We start from the raw sequence: 22845 nt of genomic DNA on the forward strand, positions 1-22845 counted from the left end.
TCTCCTGTGCCATGATATAATCCAGGGGAAATTGTAACCTGTTCCAGGCACAGGATTTGAAATAACCCCAGACAAACAATGCAGACACCAAGAACCATGTTTCTAAGGATGGAAAAAATATTTACAAAGTTAATTTTGTCATTGATTAAATGGGTTAGAAGTAATTTATTTGATATAAGGGGAAAATATTGATCCAAATCCCTGTGACCACCCAACTCCCCTTTTAGGTACAAAGATACATTAATGAAGAGTTAGACCCTTAGTATATTTTTTGTGGGTTTTGGTCCCCTTGCATTATTTTAAGCAGAAGGGAAGGTTTTGTCTTCTTTTAGTATAGTTCATGAGATTATGTGATCAGGTCCAAATAGAAGAGGGATTTGAATAGAGTGTATTAAAGTTTCGAGAAAAAAAAAGTGTATATATTTTATATAATATATATATATAAAGTATATATATATATATACTTTCACCCATCTTGAAAAAAATGGGAAAAAAACAAGCAAGAGAATGGAGATACTAAGAAGTAAGGGTCACATGGAAAGTTAGCTGCAGAACAGTAAACAGACATAGGTCACAACCAAATCCTCCTGTCTGCCAGTCAAAGCTCTCCTTCCATCCTAAAGAAGCTCAGATAGATAGGAATCTAGAAAGAAGTTTCAGGGCACTCAGTGGTTGATACAGCTGTATGAAACTTTTGCAATGAAACACAGGTAACTCAGCAGAATTCTGATTTTCTGGTAGCCACCATACTTGGTCAATACTCTCCAAAATCTCCTCCAAGACTCAGAAACAGTCTCACAACTTTTGGTTGTGGCTTGAGGAAACCAGAGCTGAATTTGAAGTTGAAGGGCCCTATTTATAGTTTCCAGCAAAAACCAGGCCAAACTCCGTGGTTTTGCATGGTTTGCATCTAAAAGCCGTCAAAAATCGGCTATTTCAGCTGATTTTTGTTTTGGGTTTTTGGGGTGGAGGAGAGGAAAGGCGGAAGGTTCATTCAAAACTTGAAATGATGAGCAAAAATATGTGTGTGTGAACCTCACCAGCCAAAACTACGAAAGGTTGACATAGAGCCCTGGGAACCGAAACCACGGCGATTTTCCTGTCTCCCATGGTAAGCAGAGACTGTGTGGTGAGTGAGAGTGCTGTAGGAAAATGTCTAGGAGGATCTCTACAAACAGGAGGTGAAGTGAATGGATGGGTTAGAAGCCAACTGTTGCTCCCAGTTCTGCTACATTAAGAACGTACGTCAACAGCAAAAGCCTTTGCAGCTTGCACCTCTCAGCTGTGATGAGGGTTTCACATCCTAAAGCATGCCAAGAGGAAGCCGTGTGGTCTTCTCAGTGGTTGGAACAAAAATATGGGAAGCCTGAAGGTACTGAGCCATTGAATCAGTGTGACTGTAAGAAAGTCACTCCACCTTCTGGTGCTTCAGTCATATAAAGCCAAATTAGCTCTAAAAATAGGAAATACTAAAAAAAGTATCCATTCTGACTAACTTATCTGTTGAGTCACCACGCATGTGATATCGCTGGAAGCATTCTTAGCATGTGAGACACCTTCCCAAAAGAATAATCACCCTAGTTAGCTCGAGTTTATGATACTGGAAAAGAAAGTCCTTTTAAAAGAATTTAGAAAAGGACAAAAGAACTATGGAGGCTGAAGAATTTAGTGCTCCAGGTCTCATTTTCCAAGGGGACAGATGGAATGGCTATTCCTCATTATCACTTATTTTCATTGCATTCTTTTTTGCCTCAGCATTACTTTAAAGGGGATGAAACAAAATGAATCTAAATTAGGAATGACTGAATTCTATTTACTAAAATGGAAGATGTCGAGATGTGCCTTTTTTTAACTTGTTCCTCCAATGGAAGGAAACTGACTTCATAGAATCACAGAATCATAGAATGCTTAAGGCTGGAAGGGACCTCAGAGGTCATCTAGTCCAATCCCCCTGCTCACGCAGGGTCACCTAGAGCACGTGGCACAGGGCTGCGTCCAAGCGGGTTTTAAAGATCTCCAAAGAAGGAGACTCCACAACCTCTCTGGGCAGCCTGTTCCAGGGCTCTGTCACCCTCACTGTCACAAAACGTTTCCTTAAATTCTTGTGGAACTTTTGGTGCCTCAGTTTGTGGCCGTTTCCTCTAGTCCTATCGCTGGCCACTACTGAAAAGAGGCCCCCCCCTCCTCCTCACTCCCTTCTTTGAGGTATTTATACACACTGATCAGGTCCCCCCTCAGCCTTCTCTTCTCCAGGCTGAACAGGCCCAGCTCTCTCAGCCTTTGCTCATAGGGAGATGTTCCAGGCCCCTGATCATCCTCGTAGCCCTGCGCTGGACTCTCTCCAGCTGCTCCACATCCCTCTTGTACTGGGGAGCCCAGAACTGGACACAGTTCTCCAGATGTGGCCTTACCAGGGCTGTGTATAGGGGAACCATCACCTCTCTCAGCCTGCTGGAGACGCTCTTCTTAATGCACCCCAGGATCTCGCTGGCCTTCTTGGCCACCAGGGCACACTGCTGCCTCATGGTCATCTTGTCATCCACCATGATGCTGAGGTCCCTCTCTGCGGGGCTGCTCTCTGCGGGGCTGCTCATATCTTCCGTGGTATTTCTGTACTGAAAGATACACAGTGATTTGGCAAGCCTTAAAAAATTCCAGTGGAATATAAGTGAAAAAAAAAAAAAAAGTGTATTATTCACAGAGTAATAGATAGAGTAGAAAAGGTATCAGAAGGATCAAAGTCATTCTCCTCCTCCTCTGATCCCACCAGTACTCTCCCAGAGACTTATTTTTGACTCTATCTCCAAGGCAATGCACAAAGAAATAGAGACAGGAATAAAAACTATATTCAGAACAGAAAATGATATGCGGTCTGAGAGCTGGATTAAGACATTTGAGCACCATGATTTTTTCTGCTGGCCTTAGCTTAAGAGGAGATCAGATACAAAACTTGCTTATATATGCTGAAGAAGAGCTGAGCTAAAGGTATCTGTTGTGGTATATCTGACCCTTCCTGAGCCAGGCTTTGCAAGCAAAAGCATTTGACTATGACAAGATGCCAGACTTACTTAAGATCAATCTTACCGTGGAGTATGAATGCATACAGGAGGTATATGTCCATTTCTGCTTTGCTCCCTTGACCAAATTATAATCACAGAATCACAGAATGGTTGAGGTTGGAAGGGACCTCTAGAGATCATCTAGTCCAGCCCCCTGCTCCAGCAGGGACACCCAGAGCATGGGGCACAGGGCGGCATCCAGGTGGGTTTGGGAGATCTCCAGAGAAGGAGACTCCACAGCCTCCCTGGGCAGCCTGTGCCAGGGCTCTTGCGCCCTCACAGGAAAGAAGTTCTTCCTCCCATGGAGATGGAACTGCCTGTGTTTCAAATTACACCCATTGCCCGTTGTCCTATGGGACTGGCCACCACTGAGAAGAGCTTGGCCCCCTCCTCCCTACATTCCCCCTTCATGTACTTATACATGTTAATCAGATCCCCTCTCAACCTTCTCTTCTCCAGAGAAAACAGGCCCAACTCACTCAGTCTCAAGAATTATAGCCATAAATTTAATCCAATACTGAATTTAAAAAAGAAAGAAAGAAAGAAAGAAAGAAAGAAAGAAAGAAAGAAAGAAAGAAAGAAAGAAAGAAAGAAAGAAAGAAAGAAAGAAAAAATAAAAACCTGTAAGCTCATTCATACAAGCAACAATCATCATATCTAAGTACAGTTAAGTGCAGAATCACAAAAAGATTATACAGGTGGAAGAGACCTCTAGATGTAACCTAGTCCAACTTCTGACCAAAGAAGAACTAACTCTAAATTTAGGTCAGATTGCTCAGTGCCTCATTGAGTTGAGTATCTCTAAGGATGGAGATCACATATCCTCTTGAGGAAACGTCTTCTGACGTTAGACCCTAAGAAATATTTTTCCCTATATTTAGTTGCAATTTCCCCTGCTGTATCTCGGGTCTTTTGCTCATTGTCCCCTTGGTGTTCATCTCTGAGAAAAATCTGGTATCAACTTCTTCTTGCTGTTAGCAAAAGCCATCTCCTCTCCAGGCTGAACAAGCCCTGCCTGCTCAGGCTCTCCATTTGCCCCAGCCCCCTTGACGTCCCATTGGCCCTCCAGACTTGCTCCACTTCATTAACAGTCTTCCGAACCTTTTATGAACAGTAGCTCAGCCATGGTCAACATTAATTCGTAGGAAGATTTAGGATAGATTTAGGATAGATTTAGGATAGATTCCATCTTTGGGAATGGGAGATGGTGTGGGTTTCCTCCCCCAGAGCAATGAGGGCGAGGAATGGAGCAGGATCTTGTATTTAAAGGTTTTAGTAGTATGAGCCTTACTCTGCCTTGCTCTATTTATAGCTCTATTTATAGCTCTATTTATAGCTGATTCTAGCAGCTCTCCCTGTCTTTGTGCCATCCGGTAGTCATACAACCTGGCTCTTACCCAGGACACTGTTACTGGAAGACTGTGTGTATCCTGGCCGTGCTTTGAGAAGTGACCAAGAGGCAGCTGAGTTTGGTAAAAAACATATCATGGATCTTTGCCCTTCCCAAATTGTAGGGCCAGCTTGGCAATAATCTTGTCTCCAGAGTGTATCTGCTTCCATTTACCTCGACTTGGAGACAGAGGAAAAGAAAATTCCTGGTCATAAACTCAATGAAGTGACTAAGCTGGACCTGTCTCTTGACAGCAGTGGAACATTTAGAATTAAACCTTTTTTCCTCTTTGCTCTTCCTTAGGTACCTCTCTCTTTAGACTCACCTTTTTTGCTGACTACTAAAAACAATGAGCTGGTGACAGCCAGGTGACACACAACCCCTGCCTAGGATTCATGCCTTATTGTGGCCTCAGAAGTGCTAAGTTTGCAACCACCCTTTTTTTCTCAGGTTTTCTCTGTTGGTTCTTATGCTGGCACTAATGGAGATTTTACCTGCTTTAGAAGCACAAAGTTCCTGTATACAGCAGAGAAAATCAGGTCCTACATATTTATTTAGTGGATTAAAGATCTTATATTAGTTAAAAAGACACAAATGTCAAGGGGAAAAGGACTGGGCAGCATAACTCTCAGAAATAGTCAGATTCCAATTACTGTAATTATATCTTTCAAAGGTAAGGTATGAAAATTATCACTTATGCAAGGGAACAAGGAAAGCAGAGGGAACAGTACCTTATTTCTCATCTTATCTTTGTCTCCATGCCATTGTACTGAATTGCCATGATTACATTTTGTTAAAATCTTTTCATTTTTCTTACTGCTCTCTGAGGATGTAAGGCTGGGTGAACAAAGCAGGGTTATCAACCCAAATTCAATTTCACAAACTCCTAAAGGGAAATATTTATGAAAATGCAGACTTCAGAAAGATCAGATTCTTGTCTAATTTCCCTTTATGTATTTGATAAGTGTATGAACAAGAGCCAATGCTTGAGAACTTTTTTTTTTTTTTTTTTTTTTTGAGGGAACAATATTAAGGTCATTAGGGAAAAAAAAAAAAAAGCCCCCAACAGGAGGGAATTTTGATTGGCGAAATATGAATTTTCCTGTGATTTTTGCTCCTTCCTGCTTTTCTGAACTTTCCCCAGGACCTCTGGATCTTTCCTCTTCTTAAACAGCTAAAGTATCTCCAGCCATTGTTACAACTGCCCCTCACAGTCACCATGTATCTTCAATTGTACCAGGTTCTGCTTTCCTCACAGTTAGACAGTCTCCTGCACTACAAATTAAACTTCACATAACCTTATTTGTTAAATAATGTATCACTGAGATAAATATCTACGTCCTTTTTTTATTTAACAGTGATGTAATTGAAATAGCTTTTTGTTTGTTTGTTTGTTTCAGAAAACTCAGTTCTTTGGAGCCTTTATAGCATCCTTACGCTACATGAGGTTTTCATCCTTCTTGACAGGTTGGGACCTTCTGCAGACCTAACTCTGCAAAGTACAGAGCACTCTGCATCTATTTGGTTTTGGTTGGGCTTGAGGCAGTCTCACCAGGCTATAGTCAGAGCATAATTTGTCAATATCTGCCTTGCGGTAGAGCCTTCCAGAAGGTGTGATGAGCCCTAATGGCCAAGAAGGCCAATGGGATCCTGGCTCCATCAGGAGGATGTTGCCAGCAGGTCAAGGGAGGGGATCCTGTCCCTCTGCTCAGCTCAGGAGCGGCCGCACCTGGAGTATTGGGGGCAGCTCTGGGCTCCCCAGTATAAGAGGGATGTGGAGCTTCTAGAGAGGGTCCAGCAGAGAGCAACAAAGATGATTAAGGGACTGGAGCATCTATTGCATGAGGAGAGACTGAGTGAGCTGGGCTTGTTTTCCCTGGAGAAGAGAAGGTTGAGAGGCGATCTTATCCACATGTACAAATACCTGAGGGGATAATGTAGGGAGGAGGGGACCAAACTCTGCTCAGTGGTGGCCAGTCCCATAGGACAACGGGCAATGGGTGTAAGTTGAAACACAGGCAGTTCCATCCACAGGCAGTTCTTCCACAGGAAGAACTTCTTTCCTGTGAGGGCGCAAGAGCCCTGGAACAGACTGCCCAGGGAGGTTGTGGAGTCTCCTTCTCTGGAGATCTTCCAAACCCACCTGGATGCCACCCTGTGCCCCGTGCTCTGGGTGTCCCTGCTGGAGCAGGGGGCTGGACTAGATGATCTCTAGAGGTCCCTTCCAACCTCAACTATTCTGTGATTCTGTGATTCTGTGATTCTGTGATTCTGTGTTTTCTGTAGATCTCAGAGGCTGTGAAACCAAAGAAAATCACAGGAGAAAATCACAGGAGCTCTATCTTGTCAGGATAGAGCTCTCCTAGGCCAGGACAAGGTGAAAAGAAAGAAACGTGCAGGGAAATAACAAAGAGGAGGAAAAGGACGACGGTATCTGAGGGTCAATGGTACAGCCATGAGTGGCAAGAGAATTAGGAAAGGACACCAAGAAGAACATGCCTCTCAGCATCCATCATGTCCCATCTGGTATCTGAGGAGCTGCAGGACACTGTCTGATAATGCCCGTCTTGGACATAGGAATGGACCAGACAGGGAAGCAAGTCCCACAGTCATATCCTCCCTGTTAAATTTACTCCTCCTGACATCATATGTGGATAGTTTGGCTCAGGCTGGGATGAGGTAGATGAAAAGCTCCTATGAATTGCTGAAACCTTGGACAGGGTTAGCATAAATGAAAAGACTGAGCTTCCACCAGCAGACAGGTCCATTCCCCTGCAGCATGAAGGGGATGTAGTCCCCAGCCCATAAGGATAAGGTCTTCCGTCACCATATGTAGGGAAAGCACCATCAAAAATGAAGCTAGCATAAAACTCACTGCCAGGTTTCATGTATTTGAGTTTCAGCCCCCAAACCCTCCCTGTGACTTTCTGGGAACTCACAGCAACTGTACACAACCTGATGTTGAAGTGGAACTGAGCTGAGAACAGAGGTAGTATGAAAGGTGTTTTGAAGTAAAAAGGAATGTACTATGCATATATTTCATATATTTCATTTCTCCCTTCAGGGAAAGCTTTGCAGAGAGAAGACTTAGTGAGTGAGGCACCTGTATGGATTCAGTTTACTAATGCAAATAATTCACTGAACTGGCAATGGCCAAGACAGGAGCAGGGTTCTTAGCATTACTTTGGACTTTGATTGAATGATTTGATGACTCTGATTTTCAGCATCTCTGTTTGAAGTAGAAATTTGTAGTCAGGAATGCTGCATTTCAGGATAACTGCTTAAATTAAACCAGACAGCACTAAACTCTCCTTGGAATTTGTTAAATTAATGGCAGTAGACTTTAGCAAAGCTTTTTGTTCCTCCTTATAAACTGTGTTAAATGTGGAATTAATGCTTTTAGAAAAAAAAAATGCAATTTAAAAATACAAAACATTGAAACTCATACTCAGCACTTATCTTCCCCAGTAATACAGACAAGCACTACCTACACCAGCTCAGAGTAATACTGTTCAGAAATGAACTTCAGGCACACTTTTAAAGACAATTAAAATATAGATCTAATGACTAGAATTCTCAGCTGAAATGCTGTGCATAGTTTAAACAACTGTTTGGCAGTTTCAGTGTGGATGCAATAGATTTTCTCCAGTTTGAGGTCTTCAAACAAAGAGCATTTGGGGTTTTTGCGGGGGGCAATATTTCAGCACAGTGAGGGATATTGACCTTGAGAAGATTTTAAGTAACATCTTCTGCTCTCTGTTTGCTGGAGCTCAGACTTGAGGGTAATACTGGCCCCTTCCAGCCTTAAGTCTTGAAATCTCTGTATACATATGTATGCAGAGTGCATCTAAAGCTCTCCATCTAGTGGCAGTTGTGAATAATCATGTCATATTCTTCATTTGGTTTGGGTTCAATAAGGTTAGTAAAGTGCCCCACATATGCACTGTATACATACATGTAGGTACAGAGCAGTATTGCTCACGTAGAGTCCTCAGAGTCCACTTCATCCTGCTGCCATACCCTGTCTACCAGCTACTTCCTTCTGGTTGGGATTTCAGCAGCAATAATAATGTCAGTAATAACAACTGCAGAATATGGGTTAACTGTAAGTTTATATGATAGGCACCTAAAAATTATAAGGGAAAAGGTATGTAATAATTGATCTCATGTACATTTCTCCACAGGATTTTCATCCTGTATGTAGCACCTTTCCTTTGAGATAAGCAGGAATTCCCTGAATACTTGTCAGTGCAGATGCACCAACCCTGAAGTCAGGGGCTGGGGAAATGGATTGGCTCCATGTAGTCCTACCTCAGATAGTGATCTGAAGATACCCATCAGCCCTGTGGTACCATGATACGTGGGAAAAAAACATCTTTTACAAAGAATAGAGGGGGAATGTGATGGAAAAAGAAGGGATGACAGCTAAAGGGTAAAGAAATACATACTTGTCATCCAATTTTTCTGTGATCTTCCATAAATCAAACATAACCTCATGTATTTCCCCCATGGTTAATGCTGGATAAATATTAGACTCAAGGACATATCAGAGAGTATTTTGACTTCTCCTCACCTGAGTTCCAAGAGGATGCTTAAATACCTGGAGTCTAGCTCTGAACTGACAACAAAAGCAACAGCCTCCCCATCTCTCACTCTGGTGACATCCAGGTGTTCCTCCAGGCACTTGGCAAGCAGGGATACAGGCTTGTCCTTCACCGTTTTTCCACAGCAGTACTCTCACTGGATTTGGTAGGTGCCAGCCCTGAAAAAGGAGCAGAGTTTCCTATAAAACCATCAGCAATTTGGCAGACTTTTAGCCAATTTTATGCAGCTGACTGTTGGCTGTTTTGCAGATTTTCCAGCTGTTTTCCTCTGATCTCCAGCCGTTGGATTTTTACATTGGTCAGATGGTCCCAAACTGGGGCAAGCTATGTTGCCTCTCTCTGCTTCCTGATTGTGCAGCTTCTCCACCGGTCACATTGCCCCCTGCCAGTCACTTTTTTAAGCTCTAATGCCTCGTGCTTTTTCCCAGGAAGATAATCTTGTACCACTTTTATGCCCCATCTTTGGCTTGATGCGTGGCTAGGGAAGAAACAGCAGGAGGAATAAAAATGCATCTATGTGTCAAGTAGCTTGAGACAGCTCCAGCTCTGCCTCCATTCAGAGGCAGCTTGAGCAAAGACCTGACAACTCTACAAAGGAGAACCATCTACTCCCACCCACCCTCAAACATCTGGAAATCTGATGTCTAAATCTGACATGGCCATTTCAGATGCCTCGGAGGACAAGAGGAACCAGTCACAAGGAGTGAGCAGGAAACCAGACTAAGAGCAGAACATGAGAAGACATTTGTCTAAGTTATTTAACAATTTTCTCCCTCTGTCCTCTTTTTCCTTTGAGAAAAATAACTGATCCTGAGGCAATAACATTTGGATACATAGAACAGCATTAGACGTTTCAGACAGTTTAGACAGTTACAGAACTGCACTGAGCACGTAAACAGGACATGATTCAGGAGACAGAGGAGATGTTTTTCTTGTCATCAGTCATTCCTGACTTAGAACTGTAAGCTTTAGGACGATTATGTGGCTTTACATTTCAGTTCTAATGAAATATAGAAGAAGTCGTGGTGCTGAGAGCTACCACTTCTTTGGGACAGTGTTCCACCCCTTGGCGCTCACACGCGGCCCTTTCCTTTTGACTGCAAACACGTGTGAAAGCAGCAGAAAGCTGCCGAGAATCTCATACGAAACTCATCCCGCCTGCTGCCTGACCCACTTCTGCTCCCGCTAAACTCAACAGCAAAATTCCCCTTCATGCTAATGTAAGCGGGAACTAACTTGGTGACCTCCTCCTTGTGCATCTCTTGGGTGGCCTTTATTTCGCTGTTAACTCTGAAGGGGTTGCCCAGTCGTCTTCGGTGCTAAGTCCTGGGACAACAACCTGTAATTTTGGTCTCCTGCTCTTTAAAGGGTCACAGGGCAGGTTCTTTCACAGTAAAGAGAAGGCAAGGCAGAGAAGGAAAAGGACAGAGATCATCTTTCGTCTGGAAGGACTGCTCGGTTTTACCTCCAAGATCTTCCATTGCTATTTTTTATTTTAGTTTTTTTATTTTAGTTTTAGGTTTATTTTAGTTTTTATTTCAGTTTATTTTTATTTTAGTTTTTTATTTTAGTTTTGTTTTTAGTTTAGTTGAATTACTTCAGAAATTTTTTATGCATACATAGAGCATACATACATCCTTACCCTCAAAATAAGAGATTTTAATTTCAACATATGAAAACAAATATTTTGTTTTATTTACAAAACATGAAAAGGGAAGTGACAAGAGCATCTGCATTCTTATTGTGTCTATAAGAAGGCACAAAGCAGCAAAAAAAATTATTTGGAAGTCTTAAGGTTAAGAGGTTTAACCGTATCTAAAAAGAAGGAAATAGAGAATAAAAAGAAAAATTTCAACTGGCTTTATTAAGAGTTACAAACTTAGGGAGGACAAAGGAAAGACTTTGGTTGTTCCTTCCTCTTAATGTAAAACATAATTTTACACACGGGTGAATTATTAATGTGGGGCAGTAAGAAAACCTTACTTTATGAATTTGACTCGGTCTTCCAAAAGATAAAAAATTTTTGTGAACAACAAGCAATTGAACATAATAATTAAACATGAAAACAGCTCATGATTTTAAAAGTAAAAGATAGACTTTTACTAGGTGGTCTCTTGAAGTAGACAAACAAAATGTTACTGAGTCAGATATTACAGCTGAAAAACATCTGATGTTTTTCTAGCATCACATAATAGCTCCAGTGTCTACAACTGAAATCCTCATACTATATTTCTAATATTGCTGACATCCAGGGACAATTTGTGTTTACCTGAGGAATGGCAATGTCCTATCAGTGATGGTGCTATAAAAATAAATATGAGAGAGAGATTTGAGTATAATAAGACGTTCTGGACCTTTTCCGTCCTGGGAATCTCACCTCTGTGAAACACAAAAGGAGCAATTAAAAATATTTATTCAAGCACCTCCCTCTGGATATTTAAACATGAAGGGTTCATTATGCAATGCTTTTACTGTAGCAAGAGAGGAAAATTTAAAGGAGCTAAAAAAATTAATTTTGACATAAATGCAATATTATTCCCTGACTAGATAATAGTTATGTGCACGAGAGAGAACAGGGTTTTTTTCTAATTGCAACTGAATTTTCATTTGCAAAGACAAAAACACTCTAACGGGTATAACTTGCATGCAGAGTTATCAAAGAAGACAGTGAACAATTTGGCTGATGGTTCTAACAGTAAAACTAAACCAAAAATGAGAGGATAACTTGTCTTAAACTCTTGACGTGAATTTCAGTCCCCTACAGTAATGCGACTGGAAAGGAAAAAGAAACATTCCCCCACCCTGCCTCTTACAACACAGTTCCTAAGACCATGATCCTCTGAACCTGTCCTTAGCATGTTCTGGTTGACCACGTCAGTCTGATACCCCAGATTTTCCACAGCATACCAATGAACACCAGGTACTTTGATGTTGGGATCCGAATGCCACAAAAATTGTGTTCTGTGACCATGGAAAATTTTGTCCCAGAATAGTGAATGTTTCACAAACAGGCTTCTTTGAAAGGTGCCAAAATCATTTGCCTGTTCAAAGGATGAGAAGGCTATATCATCTTTGTCCCAAAGGAAGTCTGGTTTCTCGTAGTCTGGTGGGAAATAACTTCAGCTAAACCACTGGAAGCCGCAGATTTCATCTATTTATTTATTGGTGGAAATATGACCTCTTTTTTGTTTGTTCCTTGCCTCCTAAAGCAATGTAAATTCAGTTCTTCTCAAATCTGTTTGTAAAGGAACCTGGATCACAACCTCTTAACAGGAAAAAAAAGTACATTTTTGAAAAAATGGATACTTCAGATACTCTACAGCCCTTGGCATGTCTGCACATGACAAGTAGATATCATGCAGGATTCAAGGTATTTCTGTGCCTTTCTGGAGCCACACCTGGAGAGCAAGCAGGGTGCTCTAAAATGACACCCAATGTCTACATTTGGGCAACCAATTTCACAGCAATTCTCAGTGTGGGATCTACAGATAAGTTTGATTGATTCTTCATAAAAGGCTAATGGAGCTGAAAGCAAGAGGCTGTTAAAAATCTGTCTACATCTAAAGTAATACAAAATGAAGGTACATTTTACAGCTTAGCAGGCTAGGATCTCCGCTTCCGTGTTCTTATATTTTCCTGAGAGTTGCATTTTAATGGTCAAAGAAGAGATATACCTACTAATGCAATCCCTTCATTGTTTTCAGCACAAGTATGTCCCCAGCCCAGTTATATGGGTTTTGTGTTTCGCATCACTATATATATATATATATATATATAGGTTGTAAAGAACAGGAGAAATTTTGCCTGGAGAAAGACAAAGGGGAATGAAACAGCCCTCCAACCCTTACTTGTCTGAGCTGGTGACTCCATGATTTGCAGCAGGATGTGAGTTGTACATCTCTGAGTATATACAACAAATGCAAATGCTTAATTCACTCATAGGTGGATATTCCCAAAATTTTCTCTACCTGCCTTAGTTCTATGCATTTAGCCTTAAATTTGCTGAAGAACATTTGAATAAAAATAAACAGTCTTGTTTCCTAGGTGATTATGGTTGTCCTTGTAAATAAACCCTTTAGTCCAGTGTTAAGTCTTAGCCATCTTAAAAAAAAAAAAAAAACAGCCAACAACAACAACAACAAAAAGCAACAATAATAATAAAAAAAATTTAAATGAGAAAAAGAAGTATTTGTCCCTTCCCATGAGTCAACAAGTCACTGTATGGTTTCTAAACTAACCTATTCTGAGTGATATAACAATTAAACTTTTTAGAGGAACATTTTAAAAATATTCCCCTAAAAGGTGAGAGTAGGCTCTTAGCAGGACAACTGAAGAGAAAGGAAGAGAATGAAGCAGCCTTCTAAACCTTGCCCCTGCCACAGATTTCCCAGGTGACTTCAGCAAGTCATATGTCATAAAAAATTATTTTTATGGCAGTAACGTGAAAAAGCACTAAATAAAGTTGAGAGCCTGACAACACAAAATACTAGTAAAAATAGCAGAACACAATCATTTTTTACCCCGAGAGATTATGGTCTTGCTGGGAAGGGGAGTGAGCTCTCAAATTCAAGGAAATCATTGACTTTTAAGCATTCTATACAGAAAGTGCACAGGAATTGCTTTGTAGAGAAGAAAAGGACTGTATTATTAGACAAGTCCTGAGATAGGAAGAAGAGAACAGCATGCTGTGAAGGAAAAGCTCATGATGTAAATGCCCCAAAAAGAAAATGTCAGATGTTGTAACTGTCATAGCCACTATTACTATAGCTTGACTTTTTTCCCCTGATATCTCAGTGCCACCTGTACTATCCTTATCTCAGCTGTCAGTATTCAAGGCAGCACTCCTGCTTGTATTGCATCTTCTAAATAATAGCTTTGTGTTTGATGTCATTGATTGTATTCCATTGCAATGATCTGTTTGAGTCTTTGATTCTAAAATAACGTCTGTGTCTTCTTATCGTATTCTGAATGGAGAAAGGGAGTTTTAAAAGTAAATGCAGTAAGAGAATCACGCAGTTCAAAGAACAAATAAATTAATGATAGCACCTCTGTGAGAAACAAACAAACAAACAAACAAATTGGTTGGTTTCCATAAACAAATATCAGGCATCATTAAAAACATTAATATTTATTATTGAAGATGGGCAAATTTATTTGGGTTTGTGACAAAATGTGTGCAGCCTGGAAGTTTGTGTAAATGTGGGATGGACCAAAATTGTGGGTGAGCAGGACATTCCTTTGCACTTGGATTTCAACCTCTTCCTCTCCTCTGTACTCGGTAGTTTATTTAGTATGTAAAATAGGGTTTGAGTTGCTCCTCCACCCAGTAGAGGATGGAAATCTTGGCTCTAAGTGAATGTTGTGCTGCGTTATATTCTGGCATGAGCCATTTCCTACTTTCTTCCATGCAAACTGCTGAGTCCTGACTCAAGTTCTTTATTCATCAGGTTGGGGAAAGAAAAAAAACAATCAGCATGAATGAATTAAATTATAATCTGCTGTGCAAACCACCATAGAAACAAACAGGATTCCGGGCCCCATTTCCAAGACAATGTTCTTGCTTATCCATACAGTACCTGCCCCAGTGCATCTACCATGTAACAGTTATGGTACACTTCTAGAAAATGGGACATGCAGATTTAAATCCTATCATGCAACAGGGGTATTTCTATTTAGACATCACACATATGGGATGAATAATCTTCCCATTGATCAAGGAGGGTGGTGATAGCTACCTTTGTGCTGCTTTTGTAGATGTTGCCTTTGAATTGCCTTTTTTCGTTATATTTACAAGGGGAAAAATTATGTTTTCTTTTTGCCATTACCTACATCAGCTTTCTAGGTTTGGATTTTGCAACAAAACTCAATTATTCACTCAGGCTTTATTCCTCAATGGATCAACCTTCAGTATGTAGTGGGGGTGATGCACAATACCATCCCTGCAGAAGAGGTATCTCCTCTGGGAATTCTGGGAATAAGAGGAGACTTTCTTCCAACTTTCTTCCTGCCCATTTATTTAGGTATTCTGTCACTGTTCTCTATTTATAATTAAGTAGCTTTCCATTGCCTGATAAAGATCTGAATGAACAACACTTCACAGTGCTGATGGAAAACTTCTCCTAGCAGAAGCCACATGGGCTGTTGACACAGGAACAAAGGATGATTTCAAGTGTTTGTTAATCTTTGTGTTGGACCTTTATGAAGGGCCAATTTCATCCATAGAGTAGAACAAAGTATAACAGATAATGACTGCACACCAAATATGTGTTAAGCTCTCAGACAGCATTTTGAAGTAAGGTTTGATGAAATCTCACCATTCTGCCCAATATGTATGAAGATCTTCAAAAACTGGGCAGGAAAAGTTGACCTCACTAGAGTAAGCAGAATAAACCAGTTATACTTAGTCTCGTTGGTGTTTATAAGAGGTTTTAGCTGGCTTCCTTCCTGACTGGCTATAATTGGCACAGACAATTTCCTTCTTTGAGAGCAGCTGTCACTGATGTAGTCTGTCTTCGGGCCAGGAATGGAATAAAGGCTTTTTCCTCTTGAAAATTCAGTGTGGAGGCCTATAAACAAAGGGTAATGATAGCCATCTATTCATCGAATTGTGGGAAGGTGATTAGTGGGCTGCCACAAGAATTAGTGTTAAACCTAGGTATAATTAACATCTTCGATCTCTTCCACAGTCTAATAAAACCTAACTGTTGCAAAAACTTTCTTGATACTCAGGCTTTTTTTTTTTTTTTTTTCATTTGCTTAACTTACTTGCAAAATGTCAAGGTAAAGATCTTTAGACCACCCTCACCTGTTCTCCTTAATGTGAGCTTTTAAAGTGCTTGTAAATTGTCTTCTTTGCAAACTTGTATGTCTATACTAGAAAGCAAAATCAAATATTTAAAAATAATGTGACAGTGAAAGGAGAAGTTGCTGTTTAGCACAATTTGTAATTTGTAAATCCAGAAGGGACCACTGTAAGCAAGCTTTAAGTTGTAGAATTGAACCAAAGGGATTTTCCTGAGCTAGAAACGCAAGTTTTAAGAAGATAAGATCTTCTGAGTGTAAGCCCATCTTGCTTTTGTGAGGAAGTATATCCAATATTCTGTTTCAAATTTAGGAAACTATTTCTGGATTAACTAGTTCATGTGTTCCCACCTTTTCTTTTAGAAATCTATTCCAGGACCCCATAACTCTGTCATTAGGAAACTTTTCACTCCAAATGTACTTGTGACTAGTTTATAACCATAAATTTGGAGACTGAACGTAAGTTTCTGAATCAAAAAAGAAATAATTTTTATGAGAGCTTCCTTAGAGACCAGACTCTGCTTATATTTCGGACTCCCAAAAGCAAGGAGCCAAGCCACAAAAACTTACGCTGCATTTTTAACAAGTGTCATTTTGCCAACACCACTGTTTACCTATAGATAAAAGTAGGAAAAGGTATCTCCCTTATTAAAGCATTCCAAAATTTATTTTAGAAAGACTTAAAATATGTGGTGGGTCAATGACAGCAACATGGGTTTGTGCAGTTCCAAACAGAACCACACCTAACCTTTAAAATTTAAAATTAAGAGGTTAATGTTTTAGACAAGCTAAATGAAAGGGCCTATAAAGGAAGGGGTGCAGATTGTGTTGATGACAATTTATGATTCCATAGTTTAATTATGTATGAAACATCCCATCAAGTTAATGAAATATAAAATCAGGTTAATGAGGATAACAATTAAGCAAATATATACATATATCTCCACAAAAGACAGTGATAATTAAATGCCTACCATTATAACAAAAACATTTTGAAGAACATTTTGGGTTTTGGGAACTGTTACGTCCTGTACCAACAATGATTGTTGTTGTTTGAACTAAAAATCCTTATATGCGTCATTCACTATGTCTTCACCAACGTTTGGCCCAAATACAGGTATTTTTGCATAACTGGCAACTGTCTATTTAGTGGTCTCGCTAAAAACAGAACCTACATAAAATGTGTACCACTGCAGTGTTACCTCTAATGTATCACAAAGACATAAACATCTTAATCCCAACACATGATTTGCAAGGTTTAACTTGAACCTCAGCTGTTTCTAGTTACAGACACCGTTTATAACGGAAGTGCAGTATTTACCAATGGTTAAGAGCAAGGCAATGACCAGAGAAGCAAATGGGGAGAACTTTGGTTAATTATCTGTGATGAAAAAGAAGAGCCAAAAAGAACATTCCAGTGCAGGGCAAAGTCAGCATTGGGAACAACTAGCAACTCGTGGTTATTAATTGTAAAAGAATATGAAATTGCTTTGATTGGAAGAGTTCTACAGTCGCCACTTTTAACCTCACCTTTTTTTTTTTTTTTTTTTTTTTTTTTGTCACAGAACTTGGTATTTGTTCTATATTATTCTTGTAAAGAGCAAAAACATCCTAAAATGCTTTACTTCATCGCAATGCATTTAGTCTTCTAGTGGAGAATGGATGATAGGAAGTGTCTACTAAGAGATTTAAGAGGTTAGCAGTAGCGGCACAAAGTAGTTTGTTAAGCTACCAGTTAGGACACTATCCCCTAATTATGTTGTAAATACAAGAATGACATAAGCAACTGATGTTTAACCAATGGAATAGGCCCAAATATATTGTGATATGCTTGTAACGGACATGTAATTGTATCTATTGGAGCATGAAATGGCTTATATAAAGGGTGTTTGGAGATTTGCTCCGGATGACACCTTTGAATTCTGTTGCTTTTATTGCTTTTCCAGTACAAGAAAGGTGTGAGTATAAAAACACTAGCAGATTAGAACCTAGATTCTGTTTCGCATGTACAGCCTTTTCTAATATTAGTGCTAAAGAATTTTAACTCTTAATATGTGCTTATATAAGCAAAATTTGTAATGGTTTGGTAAGTCTGTTCAGGGTTAATTCTAACAAAAATATTGAGTGGCAGTTAAGTTATATCTAATCTCAAAGAAATCTGGTAGTTAAAGCATTTAACTACCATACAGTCACACTGCTCCCTTGCAATTCATCCTGTTTTTAACCTGTGACTACAAAATCTTAATTCCTTATGAGTGGTAAGATTTTTGCTGATCATGTAAGAAGCCCTTCTGTCCTCTTCATCTAATTTGATTCCATTTGTCTTGAAGATGTTTAACTGCAATTAAAACATAGAAATGTCAGAAGGACCTTGCAAAATAACACTTAACATTTCACCTCTAAAAATAATATTTTGTGCAACTCACCTGCAGAAATATCTTTTTCATTGCCATGTCATTGTGCTGATTGATGGGATGCAACTCCAGAATCACATTCCACAATTTAAGTCCACATGTCCACTATTTAAGGTATGTGAGTGTGTGTCTTCATTACAGTCAATAGCACCTAGATGCTATTCATCTCCTCCTGACATGATCCTCTGCAATTTCCATTTTCTGTAATGATTTGATCTCTGTTGACTATATTGGGAGCCTGACCATTCAGCTCACACTCAGACACATACATTGCAGATGCTTAGATTCGGATATCTGAACCTACAACCATATTGCACACCCAGTAACTAGCTAACATAGTCCTTAATTCTGTAGAACTGAAGACTCATTCAGATAACAGAATAACTCAGTCAGGAATGGACCTTAGGAGCTATCTAGTCCAACCTTCTGCCTTGCTTAAAATATTTGAATTATTAGATCAGTTTAGGTTTCTCAGGACTTTATCTGTTTAGATTATCCCCATTTGCAACTGATGAGCTTCTATTTTACACTAGAAATGCCTTTTTTAAATGATGGTGGTGACTTGGAATTTTGCACTGTTAAAAAACAAGCCATTACTATTTTTGTATTTCTATTACCTTGTAGATATTTCTGGAAGCTCTTCTAGCCTTTCCTTATGTTGTCAGGGACATTTTCAATTTCTGCTTGAAAAAATAATTTCAAAAAAATAATCCAAATATCCAGTGACAAATTCAACACAACCTTTGTTAAGTTCTTTGTTCTCTTAAATCTGCTGAGTTTTAACTTCCAGCTGTGAGTCTAATTGTTTCTTCAACTGCTAGGCTGAAGAACTTTTGTTGAGCAAATTTCCATTCTCTCTGTGAAAACATAAAGAATTTAGCATATGATGTTATGTTTTGGGAAGAGATACTCAATTCATTTTGGTATCTCCAAAGAAAGACCAGTGGCAGGCTTGGCTTCCTCAGAAAGTAATCTCATCAGTTGGAAGCTGTAGACATTACTGTCCACTTTCCTGGACAATAACTCCAGAGGAACATGGCAGGTGATTTATCAAATTAGGTGAATGTAGATAATCCAGCAGGGCATTTGTCAAGGCTTGCTGAGTTACCTAACTGCACAGTTAGTGCACTTCCCTGGTGAATACAAATCCTTGGCATACACATGTTAGTGCTATGTATAACTGCCCAAATCGTCAACAATGGGAAAATATCCAGCCAAAAACTAGCAAAATCATGAATGGTCCAAAGAGAAAACTTAATAGATAAAGCCAAAAGAACTAAATACAGACGTAAGGTTTAGTCAAATGACATCGAAGACAAGTATTTCTATGGTTTCATCTCTCTTCTATTTGTACTGGTTGAACAGTATAGCAATTTAAGAGAAAAGTACCTTGCCTTGTTACTCTTAATCGAGGCTGTGAATCTGTTGAAAGAAAGTTCACATGCATTTTTTTCTGCCTTTTTTAAGAGTTCTGCTGGAATCTGTTTTCCCAGATTGTGTGCAGGACTGCTAAGGCATGCCCAGATGAAAATGCTACACAAGTGGTTGCAAAGTCTGAAATGGCATAAGAACACATCATCTTTCCCTTACATTACCCACACGTACAGTCATGGCAGTGCACTCACACCAGGGATATTCCACACAGGTTCCATCAGTTTGAAGACTTTGCAGCATATGATTCTTGAAATGGTTCTTCCATGACAGAGAAAACCTTGCCTTGGAATGAACCATGATGAGCCAGCACTCTACGGCTTAGCTGCATAGTCACCAATCTTTGTTTTGACACTTCAGACAAATATGACAAGGTGTTTTGCTTTCCATCTGAAATACCTCCTTTCATATCTAATCAGTGATTGCTGATGAAATTTTAACTAGGGCTGCAGCAGAAAAAAAAAATCTCCTTTGTCAGCAAATCTTGCAACATCTGCCTGGTTATATTCTTTCCTCTACTCTCTGATCCAGATCAACAAATGAAACAAATCTTTAAAAGTCATCAATTTCCTTCCTACTCAGGAAAAAAAAAAAAAAAAGAAAGAAAAAAACCCTTCATCAGTCACGTATTCTCTGACTCTCAGATGCATAAGTTCTTCCCTCCAGCTCAGCCTCTGTACAGTAGTGGCTGAAGATCCTTTAGGGGTATTCTTTTTTGAGGACAGGGCAAGGGAAACAAGTGCCAGATGGTGTGAGTGGTGTGAGATCCTACAAGGCTGTGTCCTTCTTGGGTTTGGGTATGCAGGCAAGCATCCCCAGCATCCCCAGTGAACAGGAGCACGTTTGCTTGATGGCAAAAAGATAGATGTGTCCCAAGTGCATGACCTGCAAGAGGCCCATCACAGCAAAAGAAGGGTCCAAGAGCACTCTTGCCCTCTTGTGAGTGTGATAAAGCAGCTGGCGTAGCAGGGGGATTTGAGGATTCTGCAATAGTTGCCTTTTCTCTCCCAAAAAAATGCTGTTGGGAACAACCGTGGAAATTCCCCCACATGAGTTCTTACTGGCATGTGTGGACATCACAGTCTATTCACAGATGGATTTACACACATTAAGAAGGCTTATAGCAACTTCTAAAAAAATGTAATCCTTTCCTGTCTGGGACCGCGAGACCTCAGAGGGGAAAAGATTGCTTAGGCCATCGGACCACCCTGCTATAAGACTCATTTATGCCTTATCACTGTGCTATGCACAAAGCTAGTCAGGGCTTCACGGGAGGGAAACATTTTCGCCAGAGGATTCACCTGGAACCACATATCCTGGGCTATTCTCATTTATCTTAGATGAGAAGTGAGGTTGCCCAGAGAAATTCCTTGATCTCTTCTTGCCTGCAGGCATGGATCACAGCATTTGCTTTCTGATGGTCTCGAGACTATGAGTCTTATATTGTTTTCTTTTAATCAGGGGCTGAGTCACTCCATTATGAAGCCCATAGGCTCAATCTTTTACCACTGCAGTTGTCTCAACTTACAGATTCACCAAAATTGTGCAGATTTTTTGTGAAATGGCTTTGGCTGCTGCATGTCTCCATTTAAATTATTTTGATTTTTTTTTAGAGTTCAACAATGAAAGAAGCTAAACTCTTTTATTTCTTTATAGTTTCCTTTTTGCTGCCATAGTGTCCGATATTACATCCCTGCAATTTCATTGAATCCGTACAGATCCAGGATATAGGGCTGCTGTGATCATATTCAGCTTTCTTACTCGTATCTGCTTTTTGATGGTGCAGCCTCTTTTCTCCATGAAGGGTGGCCCTTGAAAGGAGGCAGCCATTTCTCCCTTGAATTTAGACACCACAATCCTTGTGACACATTATTTGAATATGCAGATAGGTAGATCCAGAAGTATGCAGGTATCTAGCAAAAATTAACTTCCTAAGCACCTTCAAAGGCCTGAACACTCACCCCTAAAACATGGGATTGCAAAAAAATCTAAACTGCAAACACGTAACTTCTAGGTTGATAGTATTCAGTGCAGAAAAAGTCATTGACTTCTGGAAAAACAGAGGTAAAGCCACAAAATATCTACTTGAATATGTCAAATTTTCATTCCGTCAATGTTTATTCCCTCAGAGAATCCTGGCTTCTAACTTTGCTTGTAAAATGGGCAAAGCTGGGGAGTAATATTTGAATTCCTTTTTATTGCATCAATAATTTTCATTCGAGTATTTCTCTTCTCCAGCATCAATCCCAAACACTACTTAAAAGCAATCTACTGCTTGTCCTGATTTCAGAAAAAAGCTGTTTTACTGCTGTCTATATAGCAGTGAAATCAAGTTTATATCCCAATGCTATCAGTGTTTCTTTTATATCATACATGTACGCAGAACAAACTTCCTCCTAAACTACCATTTCTAAAAGGTTCATTGCTGAAATTTCAGTCCTGAAGCGCTACTTCTCCTCACGATTGCCAAGTCCATTCCACGGAGGTAGCATTAATCTGCTACACAGACGGAAGGGAGATGTTTCCATTATTCACTAAGATAACTAGTTCCTCAATTTTTGCTGACAAGTTTGTTTTCCAGCTGCTCCGACCTAGAAAGTTGGCAAGAGTTCATAAGAAACATAAAGAGGCAACACTCAGGATTAGGCATTGAGTCAGAGTAAAGTGTTAGTGCTTTTTATTCCTGTTCTTATAGATATGGAAATTAGGTAGATGCTGAAAATGTGGCTTCTGTATTTTATGCTTGATGGCTTAAGTTATGTAGGATCATTTTTCTCCTGCAAGTCGCATGTTATAAACTGAGAGAGTCCACCCATTTTTTCTCTACTGTATACGTGCTTTGTACCAAATTTTCAAGCAATTTTAAGGTAGTCTCTATAATTAGTGGTCTAATTTTGTCAGTCACAAATGACTTTACCCACCCAAGTAGGAACATAAAATTCGTATTTGTGAACTCAAACTGGCTGAACATGTGTCCCTAGGAAAAAAATAAAAGGCACTGCCAATTCAATTCCTTGAATACACGGTATTAAGTGTGGTGGATCTGAAAATGCAGGCAACAAATTAAAATGAAAACCTGCAAAATTATTTTGATACAAAACAGGTCCATAAGAAACAGATCAGAATGAAAATTTTCCTGAACTGGC

The sequence above is a fragment of the Nothoprocta perdicaria genome, unplaced genomic scaffold, assembly GCF_003342845.1.
Source record: "Nothoprocta perdicaria isolate Ctin4 unplaced genomic scaffold, notPer1 scaffold_145, whole genome shotgun sequence".
Taxonomy (NCBI): Eukaryota; Metazoa; Chordata; class Aves; order Tinamiformes; family Tinamidae; genus Nothoprocta; species Nothoprocta perdicaria.